Consider the following 25,626-nt stretch of genomic DNA (forward strand, 5'->3'; position numbering starts at 1 on the left):
ATTACTAATGTTTTAAAGATTTCTGGAAACGTTTCACAACAGTGTTGACTGGTACTAAAATCGAATTTTAGAGACTTATTCGGTCATATGTTCTGAAGAATTAGGCAGAATTTTATCTCTCTTTAATTAGGGTAAAATGAGAAGCAGATGTCTGATCCTAACCTGAAACTAATTTAACATTTTAAAAACTGTATTTGACAGTATATTCGATGTTATATATGACGTGTATTGAGTGTTATATTGGGAGGATTATATTCAGCTTTCTTGCTAAGTAAATTTTCTTTTCACTCTAAAATAGTTTTTGAACCAGAGGACATATCCTTCCTCAAACATATTTCCATTCGAATCTGCTTGCAAATATGCATGATCGAAATGAATATAAATGATGATATGATATGAAATTACTGTTATTTTCATTGATTAAGTGATAAGGAGTTATTCAATTGATTATATTTCAAACACTATTTTTATACTCAATCACTGTAAATTAACAATTCGTATATAAACAAAAGTAAGTATAGATATGTATAATATAATTTAAAATGTATGAAATTGCTAGTTAATTCAATAAAGTGAACTTGTTTTACGTTTATTCAGGTAGTCGATAATAAATAGAATTTTTCTTTGAATTCTATTTGAGTAAAATCGTATTAAAATATTTATAAATGTAGTAGTATGTCAATAATGGAGTAACAACATAATGTTAAAGTTTATAAATATCTCTACAAATTTATAATTTTAATTTCGAAAATTCAGTTTTGTTTTCGAGGTTATACAACTCAGGCTTTACTAGAATAAGTTAATTATGAAAGTTTATTTATTTCTATTTTAACTCTCGTGGCCTTGCCCAGTTTGACCAATATTTCTAAAAGTTGTATCCTTAATAAAATAGTTCTTTTACTATTTCTTGATAAGGTTTCAGGGCACATAGCTAAAATATAGATTATTTGTATAAAATTGATTTTTCTTTATTTCCCTACTAGAATGTATGTATATTAGAAATTTTCTGAGTCCTTAATTCCCGAAAATATCTTGCCACTGTTAGAAATTACGATTATCTTCTATATTCAGACTTTCGATTATAATTCTGATTTAAATTAAGATATTTAGTAGAACTATATATTTTTAGTAGAACCCTTTTTCATCAATACAAAGCTCTACTGTTAGAAATTAATAAAGTTACCAAAATCAATGGATACGCGAAATAACTGAAAAACCAAAGCCACAACAGTTTGCGCGCCGTGGGTGCCCCGACCAAGTTTCCCCTCCTGCATTTCGAAAGAAACTTCCAACGGGGGGTCTTCCTCCCTCTACCTCGCCCCCTCCCTCTTGCTCTCGCCTCGTTTGACGTGAATTATAAATGATGGTTTTTGGTGAACTGGTAGCTAGTATTTACCGAGTGATTAACAATTTGGCGGACTGCTACGGCTCCTTCCTGACTTTGTCTAATCGCCCTCTGATCGATTGGCTACAATGTAATTGATCTTTTGTTCATGGATGGATAAGGGATAATTGCTACTCTCCTTTTTTTCGATGTTTCCTCTCTTTCTTGTCAATAAATCAAAGGGTACACGTTCCGGGCAAAAAATCGAAGGAAACGAGGGACTTTTTGTCATAAGTTGTTAAAGGACTGCGGGCACTCAATATTGTACAGTGCGATTTTTTTCTACAATAAATCCGTAAGAGTATTTGGTTCATGAAATTCCCATTATAGACACGAAGAAAAGCCAGAAATAAACTGTGTCATATTTAGTATATTTTCACACTTTTGTTATTCTATTTGTCTGATGATATAACATTTGACTTGTTATTTGAACCTTCTCTGTTATGGACAACAATATGTATGATACAATACTTTAATTGAAAGTGAAAGCAGTACAGGAATATTATTTGTTTTTTTGAGGCTCATGGTACATGTTACAACTAGCTATATACTATCCAGTAACTTGTTCTTAATACTGTTCTTAATTTTACTTAAATCTCGACCTAATATTACCTAAAATAACTAGTATTTGATAGATTTACTTCCACTGATACACTACAGACCATCTTAAGTAGTAGTACCACTAGTAATAGTACTTTTATTTGAAAAACTGTTTAATGTATTCGCTAACCGATGGTACCCTTAGGTATTTCGTGCCAATACGTTAAAAATGCTTTCAAGAACTTCATAAGCTCTTTCGAATAATTTGAATATGATTGGAATCAGTCATATTGTTCAATATGTTTTATAATTGGGTCAATAACTTAGATGTCATAACAATATCTCCAATCATCCACTGCCGGTCTGGTTGGCACAGATGTTAAGGCGACAAGACGATCGTCTTACTGTTGGGATAGTTGCCGTTTCTAATCCTGCTGGAACGTGGTTGAAAATTTATATTTGTGACTGTCTATTATACAAGAGTGTCACGCCAGTAATCAGGCTGAATAAAACCGGCAGTCTTCTGGGATGATCTCTAAGTTGTTTACTCTGTCAGTTGGTGGACCTAATGCAGATAATCTAAACCAGATAACCGCTAGTTGGTTAAAAGAAGACTAAAAGAAATTTTCCACTGCATAGGCACATATTGCTGTCGAACTGTAACCTTGAGTACAATCAAATCAGATGTGCAAGTTTATTATGACTTTTCTCGGCAACTGTTTAAAGTACTTGCCCACATTTTGATACTGTCGTCGTCAGAATTGCTTTGGCAAATTAATGGGGATTATAACTCTATTTTCATCTTTATTTTGATTAGGTAAATTGTTATATCCGGTCGTAGAGTGAGGTTGGAATGTATCTGCTAAATACACAGAAAATAATTCCACTATGTAGCTACATATTTTTTTGTATTTGGAAGCAGCTGATATAGTTCCATATAATTCTTATATTAAGCTAAAATTATATACTTTTGGAAGACGCTCTTCATTATCTCGTTTAGTTCACAGTTGTTAGTGTTCTTGAATACGTGATGAGACCCAGGGCATCTCGATATATCGAATCGCAATACCTAATATCCGGCATTATCGAAATTTCAGCTACTTGAAGCTCCTGCGGCAACGCTAATCTCCGAGCTCTAAACATGACAAGCGCTCTAGTTAGATGGCGCTCGAAGCTGCCAGCCGCCGAACCTCCGGCATGCAGAATACCGTTAAACCTGGATTATTCTAAACTAGGTCCCTTATGCGAGGCCCGTCAACTAACCAATGAATAAAATTTCGATTTTATTTCCCAGGTCGTTTTATTTTACGATTACGCGGGGAATACGAAACGTAACGGTCGTCCATAGAGGTGATACCGCCGAAATAATAACGGTATGAGGACCCTGGTTATTGTCGTTGCGTATGCCCGGTCGGGACCAACTCGTTTCCTTTTTATTTCGAGTTTTTTTTTGGTAATTATTTTTAATCTTATTTTAGATCGTCTGCATATGTTTTAGCAGGATATAATTTTGATTTTATGTGGATTGTTTTATGATACATCCAAGTAACCTCCCAATTCTAATCCAGCCTAGTTACAAGCGTGAATAGAATGGTTCTTTCTGGTTGAATTTTGTATTTTCAAGAATAGATAGTCTCAAATAATCACTAACATAAAAAAATGCTCATGCTTTTGCTAATTCATTACGAAGCTTAATCAACAGGGTTTATTAAGAACTAGCTCAGATCGGTCGGTTAGTCTCCAATTTCAAAAAGCTACAATAAACACGTAGAGAATAACCTTAATAAGTAAAATTGGAATTAAACTTTAGTAGGCCTGAATTCAAGTTGTCCTAGCACTGTTCAAGAATTGCTTCTGATCGTTAACTGTTTATATTATCATTAGGAATAACACAATGTTATTTTTGTGGTAGGCATATTGAGATTTTGTTCTTAGGTTAGTTTTACACGATATCTAGTCTCCTTTTAGCGATGTTTTGAGATTCCATTATGTATAAGGAATTTTTTGAGGTAGTGCATTACTTGATTTATTAACTATTTAGACATCAAAATATCTAACTCTATTCCAATACCAGCTAAAGTAAGCTAAATATAGATGTTGTAGTCTGATGTGTCCTTTTGATTTCCACCTTCACTTGAAGAATTTGGTACTCAGATAAAGTCATTTTTAGGTACAATTTATTAGAAATATAGGAGGATCATTACTATTCTATGGTTTAATTTCAAAGAATTTCCCATCCCACGCTATTAGAATTGCCACAATTTGGCAAATCTCTAACGTCCTTATGAATGCTTACAATTTTTTTCTATTTTATTTCTAGATAAAGATTCTAAATTTACAAAAAACAATTGATATAGTGGGTCTATGTATAAATTTTTCTACACCAATCTAAAATGTTTGGTAGAAACTTGTTTTTTGTCCTTACTATCAGTCAAATCGAGCGAAAACTTTTAGATATTGTTAAAATCATCTAGTTTCTTTAATAAGTATATAAATACTTCCTAATACAGATTTATGAATATGTAAGGATCTGAGAGGTGCTTAATTTTTCCGAGGCCTCCTCAAAAGGATACAAATATGATTTTCTAATTAGCTGGCAGAATTGTACTGTATATTGATAATTCCACTGAAATAATAATTTAAGGCATATTTTCTCTTCAAAAATTATTCAAACATGTAAAATGTATTGCAGGTTTAAACAAAATTTGAATGCGTTTAATTTTTGTTGTTTTAGAGCAATAAATTAATTTATAGCTCTTTTATGTTGAAGTTTCTATCTCTAAAACACAATGGACTGGTTCTTTAGCAATATTACGGGTCAACAAATTTGTGTAGATTTTTTCAAAATTATAAAAGCACCATCAAAAGTCTTAAGTTGCATCCTAAGATAACGGGTACTCAATGAAAGTTCTCTGTCATTCCATGGCAGTTTAAGTTGAACAAGGAATCATTCTATTATTAAAATTCAGAAGTAAATACCATAAAAAGTTTCCTAACTTTATCGGTGACTTTTCCTTGCCATATCTTGCATACAAAATCAGTAAAGGAGTTGCGCCCTGTAAATATTACGACATTCTGTCCCATTTTTAAACTGTTTACTTGTTAATACAATAATAACGTCAAAGCAGAAGTGTCTCAATTTCAGCGTCCCTAATAATATGAATTTCAATATCCTAAATATATATCTTCAAAATTGTGTAAGTCTTCCCAGTCACGCAAGTAACCACACTAAGACCGGATGTCTTCTGGGGTGGTTTCTAAGTGGTCATTCCGTTAGTAATGTCGGATCGAAAAATGAGACTCTAAACTGAGACTGAAATATTTCATTTGTGTTTTATGGATGTACCACTAATGCTACTACTAATGTACTACAAATGGAACATTTTTAGCGTGGCACAGATTTCAAACATAATTTAGCAATACTAATTTAGCTTAATTTATTAATTAATACATAATTAATTAATTTGTCCGCCAACCATTGGGATCTTTGGGTGTTTCTAGATGCTTTCATTTCTAATATACCATGGGCTGTTAATAATAATACTCCATAGAAATTTGTCTTGGTAAGTTTGGTTCATGCTGATGTTCGATTTCCCTACGTAGCCTCATAGTTGCTTATACCTCTGGTGGCATTTGAGTAGTATACCGCCTCTTATTCATGGAAAATCACATCGACCAGTACAAGTTCTTATACTTTTGACAAAAAGAAACCAAAATTAACTGACGCATTTTAATTTAAATTAAAAGAAACTCGATGTTAAACGAAATCAGCATTTTCATCGCAGAGAGATCAACGAAACGGCGCTAGGATAAAATTACCTCGGCATTTTCTCGTCGCGAATCCTCGAATATAAATACCCCCCGACTATTCCGTCCTTCTCAATCAATATCAGAGGTATAACGCGGTAACTGCGAAACTTATCGAAACAAAATACCTCTCGCGAAGCCGCAGTTGACTTCCGGCACTGATCCACGACCCGTACCCTTCCCGGCATCATTCATCGGCTCCCATTCCCCGCATTATTTATTCATCCTCGTAAAACTTCTATCTCTCGCTCTCTCCTCTCCCGGCTTTTGCTCGGCCATAATAATTATATTAGACGGTGGTCGGATAATGCGCGGCATAAATTAGCGGGGGGAGGATCGAGGGGGAGGGCGGTCCCCTCTCTTTCAACCCGCTCAATCCGTTGTCCGGTCCCTCGCGCCCCCTCGGCAACATCCCGCGAAAAGTTATTGTTTTCGGCTTGCCATGTCGAGGCGAGAGACCCGGGCGGTGACTTATAGTCGGCGGCGACCTCTGTCGGTTTTATATTCGCAATTTCGTTTTCCTGGCGGCGCTTTTGTGTGGGGGGTGGGCGCGGGGGTGCGGCGGGGGACGCGGCAGCGGCGGTCGGCGTCTTTGTGCGAAGAGCGGTTCCTTTTGGGACGTGAAAAATTGAAACGAGAATTGTTTTCGCTCGCCGTAACGTCCCCGGGTTTATTCTGTTTGGTTATGGGACAAGTGAGCGTTATTAAATGCCCGAAATGTTGTTTGTGGCTGTGGGGGGTGCGGGGTGGCGAGGTAGGTCTCATGCAGGAAACATAAATTTAATCCGTCGACGAGCAATAATGAAAAAATTACGATTGTTTTGCTATTCCCCTTCGACAACATAATAACCAAGGAGTAGGGCTTCATTATGGCCATGAACTCCTTACTACGTTAGATGCGATTAATTTAGTGTGTGTAGGCGCTGAACTGTTTGTAGTTTTTGAACAACAGCTAATTTCATAGCTTTTTTCATGTTGAAGCCTCTATCTCTATTAACACAATGCACTGGCACACATATTAGTACAAATATTAGTACCATTAAGGTGAATGAATATTTTCATGTCTAATATAACATAGGATGTTAACAAGACTCCGGAGAACTTTGCTCAGGCAAGTTTGGATCTTATTGATGAACTGATATTATTATTAGTTACTAACGGTTTGTTTTATTCAATTGAACATTTGAAGTTAGAACATATGGTTTTATTCTAGTATTGTTATCGTTGCCTGAATATAAAGTATAAATGTTTGTTAGACATGATTAGTACAATCTCAAGTAATGTAGATCAGATAAAGAGAAATAAAAATAATTCCTGTTACGGCCCAATAATATTTGTGTTATATTCTCAATGTTGTTCCTTCTATTTAAAATTTAATTCTTATTTCATATGTTCGTCTATCCAGTACATGTTGATAATTTAAGGGCCTATTACTGATTAGGTAATAGACCCTTAAATTAATTGAAACTTCCATATTCTATCAATATTGATTATTATTTCATTTACATATGTCTGACTAGCGCAGAGTTACAAGAAAAAGTCTTAAAATGGCCAAAATTCGCGATTTTTCCTGAGCACATACATGAAAAAGGTGTAAAAATAGTTTAGATATCAGAATTAATTGAAACTTCTATATTCTATCAATATTGAGGCCACAATAATGGAAAAATAATTAATTTTAGTCTACAATTAATAGTTCTTGAAATAAAGGCACCAATTGATTTTTGATAGAATTTTGATATAAATGATTGTATGTCTATATTTTTAAAACAACTCACTTTACCATAAAATTAATCACTGCCTCTAATAAAGCATCAAATTTGAGACAAGTGAGACACTTTTCATTTACATACGTTTGTTTAAATCAGAGTTACAAGGAAAAGTCTTAAAATGGCCAAAAATCGTGATTTTTCCTGAGTATATACATGGAAAAAATGTAAAAATAGTTTAGATATCAGAATTAATTGAAACTTCCATATTCTATCAACATTGAGGCCAGAATAATGGAAAAATAATTAATTTTAGTCTACAATTAATAGTTCTTGAAATAAAGGCAATAACTGATTTTTGATGGAATTTTGATATAAATGATTATTTGTCTATAATTTTAAAACAACTCACTTTACCATAAAATTAATAACTGCCTCTAATAAAGCATCAAATTTCAGACAGGTAAGGCACTTTTCATTTATATATGTTTGATTAAATCAGAGTTACAAGGAAAAGTCTTAAAATGGCCGAAAATCGCGATTTTTCCTGAGTATATATATGGAAAAAATGTAAAAATAGTTTAGATATCAGAATTAATTGAAACTTCCATATTCTATCAATATTGAGGCCAGAATAATGGAAAAATAATTAATTTTAGTCTACAATTAATAGTTCTTGAAATAAAGGCAATAACTGATTTTTGATGGAATTTTGATATAAATGATTATTTGTCTATATTTTTAAAACAACTCACTTTACCATAAAATTAATAACTGCCTCTAATAAAGCATCAAATTTCAGACAGGTAAGGCACTTTTCATTTATATATGTTTGATTAAATCAGAGTTACAAGGAAAAGTCTTAAAATGGCCGAAAATCGCGATTTTTCCTGAGTATATATATGGAAAAAATGTAAAAATAGTTTAGATATCAGAATTAATTGAAACTTCCATATTCTATCAATATTGAGGCCAGAATAATGGAAAAATAATTAATTTTAGTCTACAATTAATAGTTCTTGAAATAAAGGCAATAACTGATTTTTGATGGAATTTTGATATAAATGATTATTTGTCTATATTTTTAAAACAACTCACTTTACCATGAAATTAATAACTGCCTCTAATAAAGCATCAAATTTCAGACAGGTAAGGCACTTTTCATTTATATATGTTTGATTAAATCAGAGTTACAAGGAAAAGTCTTAAAATGGCCGAAAATCGCGATTTTTCCTGAGTATATATATGGAAAAAATGTAAAAATAGTTTAGATATCAGAATTAATTGAAACTTCCATATTCTATCAATATTGAGGCCAGAATAATGGAAAAATAATTAATTTTAGTCTACAATTAATAGTTCTTGAAATAAAGGCAATAACTGATTTTTGATGGAATTTTGATATAAATGATTATTTGTCTATATTTTTAAAACAACTCACTTTACCATAAAATTAATAACTGCCTTTAATAAAGCATCAAATTTCAGACAGGTAAGGCACTTTTCATTTATATATGTTTGATTAAATCAGAGTTACAAGGAAAAGTCTTAAAATGGCCGAAAATCGCGATTTTTCCTGAGTATATATATGGAAAAAATGTAAAAATAGTTTAGATATCAGAATTAATTGAAACTTCCATGTTCTATCAATATTGAGGCCAGAATAATGGAAAAATAATTAATTTTAGTCTACAATTAATAGTTCTTGAAATAAAGGCAATAACTGATTTTTGATGGAATTTTGATATAAATGATTATTTGTCTATATTTTTAAAACAACTCACTTTGCCATAAAATTAATAACTGCCTCTAATAAAGCATCAGATTTGAGACAAGTGAGCCACTTTTCATTTACATATGTTTGTTTAAATCAGAGTTACAAGGAAAATTCTTAAAATGGCAAAAAATCGCGATTTTTCCTGAGTATATACATGGAAAAAGTGCAAAAATAGTTTAGATATCAGAATTAATTGAAACTTCTATATTCTATCAATATTGAGGCCAGAATAATGGAAAAATAATTAATTTTAGTTTACAATTAATAGTTCTTGAAATAAAGGCAATAATTGATTTTTGATGGAATTTTGATATAAATGATTGTTATGTCTATTTTGAAAAAAATACTTCACCACGAAAACAATAATGGTGTTTAATAAAGCATGAAATTTTATATAAATGAGGCAATTTTCATTTACATATGTTTCTTTAAAGCAGAGTTACGAGAAAAAGTTTTAAAATGGACAAAAATCACGATTTTTCCTGAGTATATATATGCAAAAGTTGCAAGAATATTTCAGATCTTAGAATTACTTCATACCACGATATATTACAAATATTGAGACCGAAATATAGGAACAAAGGAAATATCATTATTTTCAAAGTTCAGATTATACTCTTTGGGATATTCACAATTATTAATTTGGTAGAAATTTTGATGAACATAATATTATGTTTATATTTTTAGATACATAGTTCTAATTCAAACACATTAGTATTATCTAATAAAACATACAATTTTATACAAGTACTCTACATTTTATTGCTGTATATATATATATATATATATATATATATATATATATATATATGCATATATGTCTACTATACAATACTATATATTTCTAAAGAATTACATACAGCACCAATATCGAGGCCAAAATAACGTTATTGATGAATGATAGCGTAACAAACGATATATTTCTTGAAATCCTCCAAAATATTGGCATGCTGTTATCATCATGCAAAATTTCCTTCAAACAGGCTATATAGCATCTTTCTAAGCTGCAATAATGCGACAATAAAAATAAAATATAATATGTCATAGCTCTTAATGACTTTAAACTCACTCAATAATATATATCTCTAGATATTTTATTGTTATTGATCAAATGTTATTTCTTGTCAACAAGAAGGATTTGGAATTACTTACAGTTTCTTGATGATAACGAGCGAGACTAATATGAGCTTACAACCTTTATTTCGATATTTAACAATATTTGCTTTAGATGAAATCAAATTATTTGACTTGACTTCACTTTGACTTAATGAGATGACGTAACGTTTAACAATTTTTCCATGTTATTTTATCTCTACTTGTATTCTTTTAATTTAAAGAAAATGCTTATAAGAGCTGTAGTGAGTATTACCAAATGCGTAGTAATTTTCGCGTGGCAATATGAATTGAAGTTAATGTATATTGATAAATTACTTTACTTAAAGAAAGGTTTCTTGTAATATATTTGTATAGGTGATTATAATGAATACTGGCTCTAATAATTAACAGGCTATTAGCGGTTTAAGAAAGGCCTTCAAAAGGTTCAAAACAAATAACATTTATATATTTTAAAATGGACTATTTATGTAGATATAAATAAAGTTGGTAAAACATTCGCGGAATCTTGGATTATTATTAAATATCAAAAACTACGCTATATAATGCTACAGCTATAAACAAAACAACGAATAAGATGATAAATGCTATTCAAAGATATGAATAACAAAATAATTCACTCTGTTCCAACTGCCACTGCTGGCAGTATCGATTCTGCCGCTTCACTGCTTCCATTCCTGCGGTTTAATTGCAAAAACCATCTGTAATATTGAGAAGCAGTCGTCTGGAAAGGCATAAATATTTAAAGTCGTTTTCATCGCTGTGTTTTTTCACTCGTTCGTCTTTTTTTCGTCGCCGTCGAAAGAGAGGCACGGGAGAAGGGCTTTTCGTTCACGTCGCCTTGCTTCCTCCCCCCGAATTCTTGCGGCTTGCGACTCAGTGTGTCAGATTCTATTAGCGTCGTGTCAAGCCTATCGACCCTCTATCAATCATAATTTTGAGCTTGCTTATCAGAAAGTATTAAAGGACTTTATTCGAAGATTTTAATAGTTATTTAACAATATTAATTATATGTAGCAACATTGCTTCTACTGTTTTCCTATAGATATTATCTAAGTTTCATATAGTCTATCCAAAATAGCCGTGGACACACGTCATCAAGATGTATTGCCTCTTGATTTATAAGTTCATTTTAATATACAATATTCTCGTTATTTTGATCTAGCTAAAAAGAGACACAATGCTGGCAAGATGTAGCCGAATCATATAAAAATCTTCTAGTTGTGCCTGCAAAATTCGTCAAAACATTAGTAATATAAAACACAAGAGGTCATAAATCGACAAAGGTTGTTTTTGGAGCTTTGCTTGTTTTGATCAATTTCAAATCGCTGCTCAATGTCTTCGATTACTGATTGAAAATGCCAAAGCCACTTTTTAACATCATCACTTTAGATGACGTGAGTTAGCTTTTTTATTGGATAAACTATATGGTTGTTCCCTAGTGAAAATGCCAGTTCAGTAACAATAACATATTCAACTGGTATTATTTTCTGTCTCGGTGGGTTTAACAAAATTAACGCTTCAAGAACAATGATTGTTACGTTAAATAAAAGCATATAACATTAAATAATACTATCATTCCATATAGCAACAACGCTAAATATCTGGGAATGAATCTCGATGCAAAACTTCGCTGGAAGGAACATATAAAGAAGAAAAGAAAAGAACTGGAATTGAAATATAGGAAAATGTACTAGCTAATTGGAAGAAAAACACAATTATCAGTACATAATAAATTGCTATTATATAAGCAAATATTGAAACTTATATGGACATACGGAGTTCAATTATGGGGATGTTCTTCAAAAAGTAACATAAATAAAATACAAAGTTTTCAGAATAAAGTCCTGAGAGGTATTGTGGGGGCACCCAAATACCATAGGACCGATTACCTACATCGAGACGTTCAGATACCCACAGTCAGTCAAGAAATCAAGAGAATTGCAAGGGGGTATGAGGAAAGACTCCATTCTTATACGAATATTGAAATATTGCAACTTTTGGATACCACCAGAACAGGACACAGACTCAAAAGAATCAAACCATTTGATATTGTGTAGTGTTGTGTAGTGAGGTGCATATTTAAAAAAATTCAGCAATGACATGTATAAATATTATTTCACCAGAGACTGAGTTAGGGCCGATGATTCCTCCTAGTTATATACCTAGATTTAAGTTAGCGTAAAAACAAATTGTGGGTTAGACGGAAACGAATAGTAACAATGTATTAATAAAATAATAAAAAAAATAAAAGCACAGACTATTTAAATATAACTGTAAGTTCACAAAAAAAGTGCAAAAATCAAGTTATACAACAAGCATTAATATGCGTCAATCAAACTGGTGGCATTCTAACCACCAATATTCACTTAAATTAGTAGTCAATACTGGTCAGCATTTTATTTACAGGTAATCCGAAAATAACGAACACATTTACGCAAATCCATTACAATTGATGCGGTAAAACTAACGAAAGCTTGACGTGTCCCATTTCAATTTTTCAGATATTATTTCCCTCTAAATCCCCAGAGATGCCGCAGATATATTAAACCGTTCGTCGTCAATGAACTATAAAAATCCCACAGCCGGTTATACATTGCGACTTTTTGTTCTATTATTAATTGGCGAATCATATTACGGGAAATTATGAATACACTAATCGAATGTTCCGGTTGTTTTGTCGAATTTTCGTTGAAAACTGAGGTTGATTTGCTATGGATTATTTTATTATTTGTGATACTGACGAACTGTATTTTTTCTATTCATAAAAATTAATTGGTGACTGTTATTTAACTGTACTATTGTTTTTAATAATAGCGGACTGTAAAAATATTTCTGAGGACCCATTTTTGACTGTGCTGAATCACAGAATTACTTCCATTTCATCAGGACAAGACGTTCTTGACAACTTCGGTAAATAAATTAAGTGACATATTACATTAAAATAAAATGGAATATACTGGAAAAAATAATTTTATTTACAAATCAAAACAAAACTAACGATACATATTTTAACACATTTTACATATCATAACACATTCAAACTTTTTCTTTTTCACAGAGGGGCTTATCTTTAGGCAATTTTCGCTTGTGAGAAAAATGTTAAAGGCATTTCTGAGATGTTCATGTGTTTGATTTTCTGGTGAAATCATTCAACTTGTTCTTCATTCACAGCTCTGAAATTGTCTAGAAGGTAATCGAGAAGGAAGTGAAGAAAATGTGCTTTTAGAATTATTGGACATCTTAAATATTGAAATGCTTTTACTATTCTTTTGACGATACGTTTATGGTTAGTCTTTATGATAGCCTATTATGATTAGTCTCTAGGACCTTCATTATTCTTAAAAGCATGATAGTCGTAATGAATTGTGAAACTAAATTTTCAGCAAAATCACAAAATACATAGAATTTTCACAAAATAAATAGAAATCACAGGAGGATACCCAAATAGCCTTTTGTGACATTGTTTGAATCCTTATTTCTCGTCAATTTAAAATTTAATTACTAAAAATGATGTATACTGTTATTATTTATTATAGTGCGGTACTACTTTTGATGCTTTGAAACATTTTTCATTATACAGTACAATTAATTTAACAAGTTCGCTGCCAAATAACGCGCTAGCGCGTAACATTTAGCCTTCACTGGACGCCAATTACGCTCCAGCATGTTATATGTGCGGTGGTGTTTCTATGCCTCGTATTTAGCTCGGAATTAGCAGTGTGTCCCTACGGTTGTATCGGAATTACCTGAATATTATAGGTGAGTCATTTACGTGCTTGGTTTCGATTTTTCCGTTTTGATTCATTTGGATTACAGAATTGCATATAGCGGGAAATATATCGATATGTCAGGGCCTTCTCGTCCTAAGGGTGGAAAAAAATAGATATGAAACTTGCCCTAACTTTATAATAAATATTCAGGCAATCGTATTCCAATTTACGACTTTCCTTTGTCTTTCATAAAAAGGTAACTAAGCTTTCTGTTCAAATTTACTTCCAGATCAGTTATCAGAGAACATGTTTTAAAAGTACGAAAGGAGAAGAAAGCAGGAAAGGTAATGGAAAGCAATATAAAAATTGATATTTATAAAAAAAGAAGAGACACTATTTATGCGCATGTAGTGCATGACGTGGATATCGTGGTTATTGTTTAGACTGCGTAAAAATTAGTCATGAGTGTAGTAGTTAGTATGAAATGTAGTACCTTTCATGATTTATCTGAATAGAGCTTTTATTTATTGTGTCAGTTTTAGTAAAAATTTGTATTAGCTTATGGTCGTTCATTTATTTCTATTGACTTCTCAATTTACTTTAATAGATATTCGGCTTGTTTTTACTAGCATTTACTTAGGTATTATTTTCTCTTTTTTGCTGAAATTTTTTTATCTTATTTTAGCAGTTGATTCATTCCCATTATATATATATATGTATATATATATATATATATATATATATCCCATTCCCATATTATATATATATATATATATATATATATATATATATATATATATATAATGGGCTTCTAGGGTAAGTATTTGATCCCAGATCGGCAGCGAACGTGTTAAACGAGATTCGAGGTTCAAAATGACGAAAGACGTCACTGAGCACGTGAAATGTATTAAAGAATAACGCTAAAATAAAGAGAAATGGCATAGAAGAAACCAACAACAGCGTGACAAAGAAGCAGGCGAACCCGACATTCCTTCAGAATGCGAAAACTCCCAAAAGAAACACAAACTACTAAAAAAATTTTCGATTTATTCCAACACCATAAACGCGCCGATTCTCTGTTTTCACGAACGATTGCACGTACCGATGGACCATCGGCAGGAAGAGGATGCGAAGGAAAAAAAGCCGTGGCGCACCCGCCAATTCGTTTTTACAGTTTTTATCGGTTCGTATATACTCCTGGATTACGCTCGAGTTCGTTAAGGTTCCCGCTTTGATTTTGAGGTAATTTGAATTTTTCCGCGATTTACGCGAGAGTGAGAATGGCGTGAGTGGAGACGAAAGGAGAGAAGAGTTTTATAAGAAGCGGTTAATAGAGGTTTTTTTTCGGCGTAGATAAAACGAATTTCGCGTGTTGACATAATATTGCTTTTTGAAGGAAAAAATACAGTTGAAGCAAAAACTTGGATTGGTACCGAGTTTCTGGACACTGCCCGAGGAAAATCAACCATCAAGTATTGGTACGCTAAGTTTAAACATGATAAATTGAGCATCGAAGACAGTGAAAAAGAGGTTGTTATCGACAAAAACATTAAAAAATTCCACAAAATGATTTTGAACGACCGTAAATTGAAACTGAATGAAACAGCAGACATTCCAAAGATATTAACTGAACGTGTACATCATATCATTCACGAATATTTGGGTATGAGAAAACTCTGTGCAGAGTGGATACCGCGCGTGCTCACTTTTGACCAAAAAGAACGACGAGTTGATGATTCGGAGCAGTATTCGAAGATGATCAAGTGTAATCAACCCGAGATTTTGCGTAGAAATGTGACAATGGATGAAACATGGCTCCATTATTTCACTCCGAAGTCCAATCGACAGTCATCTGAGTGAACTTCACACGATGAACACGCTCCAAAGCGTGGGAAAAAGGAATAGTCGGCTGGCAAGTTTATGGCGTCTGTATTTTGGGATGCGCGTGGAACAATTCTAATTTAAAAAGGACTATCAACAGCGACTATTACATAGCGTTATTGTATCGTTTGAAGCACGAAATAGTGGAAAAACTGCCGCATTTGAAGAAAAAGAAAGTGCTGCTTCACCAAGACCATGCACCGTGCCAAAAATCCATGAAATTGGGCTTCGAATTACTTCCTCGTCCACCGTATTCTCCAGATCTGACCCCCAGCTACTATTTCCTGTTCTCTGATCCCAAAAGAATGCTCGCGAAGAAATGGACAAATCGTATTACAAAAATAATATAAAAAGTTGGAGGGTCGCTATAATCAGTGTATCACCCTTGAAGGGAATTATATTGAATAAAAAAACTAATTTTACCAAAAAATGTGTTTTATGTATGTATGGTATTTATAATGTATGGTAGGCCGGGGACTTTTCAATTGACCTGTAGTACTGTGTGATATGAGGGAAATTTGGACAGACATAAAGTGCATATATAAAATAATAAATACAATAAAATTAATAAAATAAACACTAAAAGTATTGTACATACAATTTAAATATGGACCCAAATACAAATCGAGAAACACAACCATGACAAAATAAAGATTCCATCCAGGCCTTACATAGTAGCACTCACACCAAAATGGTAATGGTTATTTGGTCAGCGCTACTTATCTCAATATAGGTGACACTCCATGAGGATAATGGATTTGTTATCGAAAACCGAATACTCGGTACAGTCGGTATTTTCTCCTGTTGATGATGGTACATGATTGACAATGTGGTGGCCAGGGGATGGTTAAATTTCTGCCCCAGGAAACATTCGAGGGTATTTCGGGAATCGGTAAGTAGTAGCCATTCTTTGAAACATGCTATTGCAATGTAGGATAAAGCTTTGAGTATAGCAAAGAGTTAAGGGGTTAATATTGAACCCTGTTCAAGGGGCTTGAAACGGAATGCCAGGTTGTCCACCACAAATGCACTGTCAAGCCTGATGCCATATTTAGAGCCATCAGTATATAAGTGTTTGCGGCAGGATAAGAGTGGATATTGGTGTAAATAGTTATTCCTACAGTATCTTGGTGTATCCACGATATATCTCAGGGCTTTGATTTGAAATATTATTATAATGATGGTATTACCTCTTGTAGAACATCCCCATGAACTGAAATCCATAGATCCATACATGTTTTAGTATCTGCTTGTATAGTAGCAACTTATTATGTACAGATAATTTAAATTTTCTTCCAAATAACCAATATATTTTTTTAGTTTTCACCCAGAGGCACTTTGCATTGGTACTTTATGGGATAGGTGTATCATTTATTGGAATATAAACTGTTTGGTAGTAGCTAGATTCATTGGTAGTGTCTGGGTTCGCGTATCGCTATTGTCTCCAATAGCTAATATTGTAGTGTTAGTAGCAAATGTAGCCGTAGTAACATTTGTTATTATGTATGTTATATGTATAGAATAATTAAATAACAGGACCCAAAATACTACCTGGCTTGCACATATGTTTTTGTTTCTTTCATTGTTAAGTATACCTGACAAAAATTATAAGGCTTCCGAAATAAAATTAGCATCTTTTTTTGTAGAGTAATATGGATAATTGATGATATGTATTAACGGGATCAATAGCATATAATATACTATAACATCCTTAAATAATTCCTATCAATAGCATGTAAACTATGGCAGAACTAATTAAAATAAAGTCGACTGAACGTTGCCTTTTGATGTGCCAGTTTGGAAATTGGCCAGCGATAAATCAAAACTTCCTGGTTTCTGATTTATAGTGGGTTTTGGTGGAAAGGCCAGAATTGCAAAAATGGTTCGGGATCGTGCTTGCGCCAGGATAAGAGTGGATATTGGTGTAAATAGTTATTCTTACGGTATCTTGGTGTATCTACGATATATCTCAGGGCTTTGATTTGAAATACTAGTATAATGATGGTATTACCTCTTATAGAACATCCCCATGAACTGAAATCCATAGATCCATATATGTTTTAGTATCTGCTTGTATAGTAGCAACTTATTATGTACAGATAATTTAAATTTTCTTCCAAATAACCAATATATTTTTTTAGTTTTCACCCAGAGGCACTTTGCATTGGTACTTTATGGGATAGGTGTATCATTTATTGGAATATAAACTGTTTGGTAGTAGCTAGATTCATTGGTAGTGTCTGGGTTCGCGTATCGCTATTGTCTCCAATAGCTAATATTGTAGTGTTAGTAGCAAATGTAGCCGTAGTAACATTTGTTATTATGTATGTTATATGTATAGAATAATTAAATAACAGGACCCAAAATACTACCTGGCTTGCACATATGTTTTTGTTTCTTTCATTGTTAAGTATACCTGACAAAAATTATAAGGCTTCCGAAATAAAATTAGCATCTTTTTTTGTAGAGTAATATGGATAATTGATGATATGTATTAACGGGATCAATAGCATATAATATACTATAACATCCTTAAATAATTCCTATCAATAGCATGTAAACTATGGCAGAACTAATTAAAATAAAGTCGACTGAACGTTGCCTTTTGATGTGCCAGTTTGGAAATTGGCCAGCGATAAATCAAAACTTCCTGGTTTCTGATTTATAGTGGGTTTTGGTGGAAAGGCCAGAATTGCAAAAATGGTTCGGGATCGTGCTTGCGCCAGGATAAGAGTGGATATTGGTGTAAATAGTTATTCTTACGGTATCTTGGTGTATCTACGATATATCTCAGGGCTTTGATTTGAAATACTAGTATAATGTTGATATTACCTCTTGCAGAACATCCCCATGAACTGAAATCCATAGATCCATACATGTTTTAGTATCTGCTTGTATAGTAGCAACTTATTATGTACAGATAATTTAAATTTTCTTCCAAATAACCAATATATTTTTTAAATTTTCACCCAGCGGTACTTTGCATTGGTGCTTTATGGGATAGGTGTATAATTTATTGGAATTTAATCGGTTTGGTAGTAGCTAGATTCATTGGCAGTGTCTGGGTTCGCTTAACGCTATTGTCTCCAATAGCTAGTATTGTAGTGTTATTAGCAAATGTAGCCGTAGTAACATTTGTTATTATGTATGTTATATGTATAGAATAATTAAATAACAGGACACAAAACACTACCTGGCTTGCACATATGTTTTTGTTTTTTTCATTGTTAAGTATACCTGATAAAAAATATAAGGCTTACCGAAATAAAATTAGCATCATTTTTGTAGAGTAATATGGATAATTGATGATATGTAATTAACGAGATTAATAGCATATGATATACTATAACATCCTTAAATAATTCCTATCAATAGCACGTAAACTATGGCAGAACTAATTAAAATAAAGTCGACTGAACGTTGCCTTTTGATGTGCCAGTTTGGAAATCGGCCAGCGATAAATCAAAACTTCCTGGTTTCTGATTTATAGTGGGTTTTGGTGGAAAGGCCAGAATTGCAAAAATGGTTCGGGATCCGTTGCATTCGCGTGTGGATGGCGAGCGAACACGCGAATTTGAATTTCCATCGGCATTGTCTGTAAGAGGAACAAATTATTGACTCAAGTGACTTTCGGAGCATCTGTCCTTAAGTATTACCATAAAACAACTCAATCGTTACGGTATGAATCATGATTTTGTTATAAGTTATAAATCATGTTGCTTGTTAACTGAAAATAATATGATCTCCATGGGATATACTGCGTCTTGTTGCATGTTGGCAGTACTGCTTCCTTATAAATAATGCGACACGTATGTATTGTTTATTGTACGCTATTTGGAGTATTGATATTTTATCATACAAAATTTTAAATATATGACCTCGGTTTTAGTAGACAATGTATTACTTCATTTATTATTACATATTTATCTATATAACATAAAAGCAAATAAATCATGTATACTGATGATATATATTGGATGTCCTGAACTAGCAACAGTTATGAAAATAATCTTACTTTTGTTACTTTTTTATAATGTTCAGTGATGTAGTAATTTAAATTTATCAAAAAATTATATAATATTGCAATATAATGGAAGTTATTACCGAAGACAGTATTGTGACCAGATAAAAAAAAACTATTTCGGAAGAAATGATATCAGAACTCAACACTTACTTGAGTAATACGATCACAAAACCTGAATACTTAAGGATTGAATGAACGAAGATGATATTCTTGTTATATTTGGAATATTGCAAACAAACAGTGAAAAGCTCCAAGATGATTATGTTCCTATATATACAGCCAAAAAGCTAAGGCCTGTATTTGAGAAGCATCAGAACTTCATCAAAATTCTTCCCTGGTCAGCACAATGTCTAGAGCTTAACATAATGAATATAATGAATGTTCATATATAATGAAACGTTATGGTGAGTTTTTCGAGTATAAAGTGAGCAGTATATTTCCATCTCCCACATCATTGGAGCAATTGGCGGATGTTTTGGTACAAGAATGGAGCAACTTTTTTTGGAAACTATTCAGATATTATCCCGCGACGAATTTCAGCTGTTTTTATAGCAAATTAGCGCTCAACAGCTTATTAAAATAAATGTTGAGTATATGTGACATGTTTGTATTATTTTATAAATACCTTGTGGATATTTTTTGTGTTTTTGAGTGTTTTTATTTAATTATTTCAGTCGTTTCAAGTGTTAAACACTTGTAAGTTAATTATGACCGAATATATTCATATTTTCCAACACAATAAGTGTATCAAAAAAATCTCCAACCTTTTCATCAATAAATCTCTCGTTGTGTTAATCCCAATAAGGAAAAACCGTAACAAGATAAATAAAAGGACCACCAAATACCTGTTCGGGAATTAAAATAAATTTAAAATTCATATTCTGCCGGGCGTCTTCCAGACAAACAGAATAAATCGCACCGAGGCAAACGGATTCTCCCCTCGCCCGATACAGGAAAAGAAGGAACAAAAGAAAAAATCCGCGCGTACATCCCGGTAGAGAGCCGCCCGATCTTGATGTTTCTCTTGATTTAGCGCGCTTTGCTGGCCACCTTGACAAAAAATATGTCACTGTCGCGACGACGAGAGCACCGCCCATTCCGACGTTAATAATTGTATTAAAAAGTTCGGTCAGTATCGTTTGAGTTTGACTTTTCGGTTGTTTGAATTGTGGAACAAAAATAAAGTATGGAGTTTCGGTTATACTTTCGTGAATGGGCACACACAGGTATGAATGAACTGAAATGTAATCAAGTTGGATCAATATTTACGAATGAATTCAATAATTAAACGCTAACTCATAATGACTGGTATTCTGACTGGTATCCAAAAAAGAAAACTAGGAAGAGATTATTATTTATAAAATTAAATTATTATATCACAAATCTGTTTTGTTAATGTGCCTGTCATCTTATTTTGGAATAAACAGAAGTTAAAGAGCATGCTGACTACTTTGTAGGAAGGATATAGAAATCATTAATGGTGAATGTTTCATTTTGGTATACGGACCTAAATTATCAATGCTCATCAACCAGTTATGTTATGTTTATATAGTGAAATAAATAAGAACAATAGTGAACTTCAATAAGTTAGATTTTTCCCATAATCATGCCCTTTCGTATCTTTTCTTCCGCTTTCGTTTTTATTTTTCCCATAAACATCAAGTTCATATACTTGATTTTATACGATTTAATCAAAGAAATTGAAAGACAAAAGCTCGAATCTACCTCGAGATATACACTACAAATTTCACCGCGATAATATTTCGTGTGAGTGCTGCAGCGTATTGCCCTGCAAAATCCCCGATCCTGCTACAAAAGAGAGGGAGCTCTCCTTAATACTGATAGTAAACCGTCGCAACTATAGAGTCGCAACTTTTCCCTGTGGATGTTCCTTGCACTATTATCTGGATTAGGGTGGCAATTATTCCGTATCTGTGGGATAAAAGTGGGGAATTGTTGCTTTGGATATCGAATAAATGGTCTCACTTTTTTACATCTTTATGTCGATGATGTGGCTTATTGTAATTAGTGAGATATGGACAAAGTTATAAATATGCTATTATATTTTTGCGAGGAATACTATGATTACTATGATATATTCTAGACAGTATCAATTATGATTAGGTTTTATGACGGATTTAGTTCGAGTGTGATTTTTATTACCATAACTTTATTCAAAGCGTATTTTCACTTGAGTACAACTTGTGCTGAATAAATTGTGTAGTTAATGTTCAAGCAGATGAAAAGAAAAAGTTTTGGAGGTCTCTCAATCAGAGTGGAAAAAATGTTACAAAGATAGGTTTAAGCGCATGCAAATATTGATCATAATGTAGAATATATCAAAGAATTACAATACAAATAGCATCCTTGATTTTTGTCACTAAGGAGAAGTTCGAAAGGATTAGACTAATCTTAAAAAAGTTGAAACCAGTCATATCAACAAATTTTCAACGCTATTATAGGATTTGCTAAAATAAAAAAATAACTTTTTACCTATATGTATCGCGCGATTGTTACTACTAAATGAATGGGAAATGGGACTACATCTCACCTTCTTTTCACAAAATAAAATAGTATTTTAAAGTAAATTAATTTCTTCTTTTTGTTTCTCTTTAATATATTTTTTTTATATTTCATAATTTAATCATGCGATTGGAATGAAAAATAATATTCAAAACATTAGGGGATGCTCACATTACTCATGAATCACATAAATAAAAGAGTTAAGATATAATTATAGTGTGAACAATTGTTTTGTATATTTGACATTGTTTCGAAAACAAATTAATTTCAAAATAAGGTAAATAAGACTTCTTATTTAAGTGAAATATTAGTAGAACTTAAAATGTATTGTGTAATATTTAAGTAAACTTGTATTTAAGTCACAATGTAGCGATAGGAAAAGCTATCATCTAGAATTATTATATTTAATTTCGAATAAAATGCTATTGTCGTAGAAATCTAAAATTATTTTTTCATATTAAATGAAAGGGAACTTATTTAAATACCAATATATTTAATGTTATGAAAAATAGTAAATTAAGTAAGTTATGCTTTAAAATAATATATAAGTTATTACAGTAACTTATTATAGTAAAATTACAATTATATATGTGTCGCGTGATTGTTAAGGCACTGACCATGGACGAAGCTGTATTCAAGGAATCGGAGCCATGTATTTTATATTCATGGGTATAACTAGTCATAGGTTTGGTTTGTTTCTTATAGATAAAAACCCTCAGTAAAGTATTGTACCTTCGTTTAACTTATGACTATTCTTATGACTAAATCGCACCTTCTTTTTATAAAATAAAATAGTATTATAAAGTAAATTAACATGACATCCATGAGATTGGAATGAAAAATTGTATTTGAATCATCATGGGGTGTTTATATAGCTCATGAATCAGATAAACAAGAGTTAAGATAGAACTCCAGCATTTATTATTTATTTGGAGACTATAGAAGAGTGGATAAAAGTTTTGTATATGTGAGATTGTTTCGAAAACAAATTAATTTCAAAATAAAATAAATAAAACTTTTTATTTAAGTGAAGTATTGACAGAACTTGTATTGTATAACATTTAAGTATAGTTATATTTAAGTCACAATGTACTGATAGGAAAATAGCAATCACCTAGAATTATTAAATTTAGTTTCGAATAAAATGTTATTGTCCTAGAAATATAAAATTATTTTTTCATGTTCAATAAAAGGAAACTTATTTACATACCAATATATTTAATGGAAAGTAGAAATTTCTGTAAGTTCCCTTTTAAAATAATATATAAATTGTAAAATTACAATATATTTTCACGTATTTTCAAAATATTTACTCAAGATATTAACGATACTTATACAAAATGTATTTTAGTCATATTCGGCGATCGTCACTACCTGCAGTAGCAAAACAACTATAAACTTCATCACGATGTGTACATGACAGTTTTTACCTTCTATGTTTTGTAGACTCAAACGTTTTTTTGAATTATCTAAAACTCTAACTAGAACCAATTGGTTTTTTATTGATTTCGCTTCAGGTACAAGATAATTGAATTTGCGGGCGACAGAGACCCTGGGTTACGAGTGGGACTGTCGTATTTCGATTATCTACGGCGAGTGATGAGTGGAAAGTGTTTTCCGTGGATTTCGGCGGCAAAGGATTTGGCCAAGCCCTGAAGAATGATTCCCATTTCCCCTTAATACAGGCCTTCACGCTGTCCTTGACTTCTTTGATTATGCACTGCGCCTGGATCCAGTGTAACATGAGATCTTCTTGCTAAGCGGTTCTTGCACCTGATTAGTTATTCATTTCTCTTGGGAGGTTGAATTGAAATAGTTCAGATTGGCGCGTTTTTGTAACTTTTTCTGCGACTGAGTAGAGTGTGTAGTTTTAGAGTGAGTTTGGTAATTGCTCTGTCTCGATCGTCTGAAGATTCTTTCCTGACCCTAATTAAATTAACAATATTCACCGAAGTGCCAAAGCGAATTGACAATCCCAATGCCATCTATAATAACATATAATATTTAAATTAAATAACCTAACTTCAATAGATTAAAATCGTCGTAAGATTATGCCCTCGAATCGACATTACCGTAAATGCATTTCTCGCCCCGGGGAAAGGAAATACGACCCCCGAGGGCTGGTGCAACCGATATCGGCTCCACCCCCTCCCCAGCGATTCTTGCGCGTTTCTATTTATTTTTTTATTACGTAGGGGCCGTCGCCGCGGGGAGGGTTTTAATTCGCCTTATCTTGTCGAATAAATTTCTCCGCGCTCTTTTTTTATGGATTGTTAAAGCACCTGGGGGCTGGTTCGACGGAGCCGGAATATCAAACAGGGGACGTATTAGGTCGGAGTTGCCGCGAAGATAAGGTGTCCTTCGATGGCGAAACGAATGTTCCGGATAATTTTATTCAATTATTCAGGTGAGATTGTGAAAGTGTGTTAACTGGTGAACCCGAGGCTCGGAGGTGAGCCGGAAGGGTTGCTCCTTAACGTTTATTAGGCGGAGATCTTCGTCCTTAATCTGGGACGTTAATTTTTATTGTTTTAGAATGTTTGTTCGGTGGTCCCCTCGGTTGTATTTTAATTATATCGGGTGTCTCGATATAAATTTTATATTTAACAAAAAGGGTATCCTAAGACATTAAATTGTGAAAACAATCATTTCGATTCTTGCTATAGGATGTCGTTGAAGTCGCGTTAGAAAGGTAACAGTTCCCAGAACAAGGATATATATATATATATATATATATATATATATATATATATATATATATATATATATATATATATATATATATATATATATATATAGATATAGAGATAGTTATTAATTTATTCAATCAAACGGTATGGTCTACCGAAAATTGAGTGAAAATCGATTTTTCCTAAAGGATGATTTTAAAATCGTATATTTATAGTAATTTTGATTCGATAAAGCCATACTATACCGCGTTTGAAATATAAGAGTTCTCATAGTAGAGATAGACATTAGTTTTCTAAATCAGAAGTTTTAGTTTATTGAAAATAGACAGTCCAGAAGAATAAGTTTTATATTTAATAAAAAGGGTATCATAAAATATTAAATTATGAAAAAAGGAAAAATTCGGAGAATTGTGACGTAAACTGCAATGCTTATTGAAGGTTCCTTAATAATTTCCGCGGAGTTCG

The 25,626-nt window shown here is 32.5% G+C and overlaps 1 protein-coding gene across 2 annotated transcripts in view; it reads right to left on the bottom strand.

Moving 5' to 3' along the window:
- The window catches only part of LOC143201271 (protein turtle homolog A), a 461,942-nt gene that overhangs the window by 331,772 nt on the left and 104,544 nt on the right, over positions 1 to 25,626 (bottom strand). The window lies entirely within an intron of this gene.

Source organism: Rhynchophorus ferrugineus, unplaced genomic scaffold, assembly GCF_030347505.1.
Source record: "Rhynchophorus ferrugineus isolate W39M unplaced genomic scaffold, kcgeb_rfMv2 rfM8, whole genome shotgun sequence".
Lineage (NCBI taxonomy): Eukaryota > Metazoa > Arthropoda > Insecta > Coleoptera > Curculionidae > Rhynchophorus > Rhynchophorus ferrugineus.